The sequence below is a fragment of the Mus caroli genome, unplaced genomic scaffold, assembly GCF_978045245.1.
Source record: "Mus caroli unplaced genomic scaffold, Mus_caroli_1 scaffold_3, whole genome shotgun sequence".
Taxonomy (NCBI): Eukaryota; Metazoa; Chordata; class Mammalia; order Rodentia; family Muridae; genus Mus; species Mus caroli.
In genome coordinates this window covers 92744270-92746516 of record NW_028227258.1, presented here as the reverse complement: position 1 = coordinate 92746516, position 2247 = coordinate 92744270, and positions in this window count along the sequence as shown.

The window sequence follows — 2247 nt, the reverse complement described above, 5'->3', positions numbered from 1 at the left end:
CCCTTAGCTATAACTTTCAAATATGAGCTTCATGCCCAATCCAAAAAGGAAATCCTCCCACTTCTATTTGATAAGATGAATTCAAATTTAAACCCTCTTCATTGGGGAACAAAGACCCTCTACTGTCATAGGGTCTTGGAGTCCAATTAGAGTCATTAGCCTAAATTGGAATAGTGTGATCCTTCAAATACGCCACTTGGCTAACGGCAGGGTTAGTAAGAAAAATTCTTTGCCTCATTTACCTGAATAGTGGCGACGGTTAATATGAGTGCAGGAGCCCATAGCAGATAGAGGCATCCCCCTGGAGCTGAAGTTACAAGCCATTCAAAGTTGATAATATGGATGCTGGGTACTGAACTCTAGTGTTTTGCAAGAATAATAGTATGGACTACTGAGCCATCTCTTCAGACCACTTTCCCTTCCCCTCTTTATGCAGGTGCTGGGTATCCAACTCAGATTCTGTGCCTGCATGGCAAGCGCCTTACTGACTCAGCCATCTCCCCAGCCTCCAACCCTAAGGCTTCTGCTGGAGTTCTTAGGACTCTCATGTATAGAATCATAGCATCTGCAATTAAGAATATTTTGGTTTCTTCCTTTCTTATTTGTATTCCCTTTATTATTTCTCTTGTCTTACAGCCCTAGCTAAAAACTTCCAACACTCTATTAAAAGTGGAGAACATAAACACCCTTGTCTGTTTTAGTAGAAATTAGGCATATCTTTAAAGAACAACTAAAATTTATACTGTAGTTACATTTCCATGTTCATTATAAATGTTTTATAAAACACATATGATTTTGTGGAGCTTGAAAGGTGGCTCAGCAGTTAAGAACATCTGCTACTCTCTCCCAGGACCAGAGCTTGGTTCTCAGCCTCTGTGTTGGGCAGTTTTGAAAGACCCACAACGTGAGGACTCCCTCACGTTCTGACTCAGGAGAGGCGACACCCCAAAATCACCCACAAGAAACGATCTTGCTGCAACTTGCAAGAGGATTTTTATTCGAGAGCGTTCTCGGGCCCATGGTCATACACCACGCAGGGGTAGAGGACCATGGCGCCCCGAGTAGTTGAGTAAGGGGGTATTTAAAGGAAGAAACCACAATTCATGGAGGTGGGGAGGGTGTTGTTGGAAAATACCAAAAATACCAGTTAAGAGTCACAAGGAAGTATAAAGTCACAAGTGTCAGATTATCTCTCAAGACAGTTTCTAAGAGCCCCTAACAATCTAAGAGCCCCTAAAGATAGCACATTTGCATTGCAGGTTCCAGTAATGGTCAGGGTGCCATTCTTTGAATTGAACCCAGGAAGAGGGTAGGTGGAGGAATGTCGCTATCTGTTTTATGACCAGCACCTGGAGCACTAAGCCACAAAGGCTACACTCCCAAGCCTGGGCCCAAAAGCCTTGAATTTTGTTTTTACTTTGCTATACTTTTTTAATACTTCTTCAGTTTAAAACCACCTGTAACTCCAGCTCCCGGGCGTCTGACACCTCTTGGACCTTAGAAATGCTAGGGTCTTCCTTTTGACATCAGTTTCTGTTACAATTGCGGATTTACCTGTTTTCATCTATTTTGTGAATCCACTTCTGAGAAAAATATGTTTCAGATGATTTCTTTAAGAATAATAATTTTCTTTAATGAAAAACATTTTATTTTTTCTGCTTACCATTAAAAGTACAGCGTTTGCAATATAATAGAGAGTTTTCAGTTTTTCTTTTCTTTTTCTTTTTCCATCAACTGTTTAGTAAACAGCGATTTGATACTCTTAGGTTGTCCATGGTGACATTTACAGTGGCCATGTTTCTTTAGAAAGATCCATTTATTTTATGTATTTGAGTGTTTGGCCCGCATGAATATATATGCACCAAGTTTGTGGTTGGTGGCCTCAGAGTTAAGAGGGCGGCAGATACTCTCCAAATGGAACTCTAGATGCCAGTGAGCCCACCGTGTGAGTGCTGGGAATCGAATCCAGGTCCTTTGTAAGAACAACTGCTTTTAACTGCTGAGCCACAGGAGCTGAGGAGAGCTTTTTAAAGCTACGGGGGCGGGTGGAACGGTGAGCCTATCACAGACACCAAACTGCTGTAATCACTGTCCCAAGCCTGCTCAGCTCGTCGGGTCTCCCATAACCCCACCCACTCACTCCATGGCCCCGCCCCTTGCTACGCGTGTATTCTTTGACTCCGCCCACCCGTCCCCTGCGCCCGCACCCTTCAGAACGCGGGATTTCCGGTTTTCCTATCGCGAGAT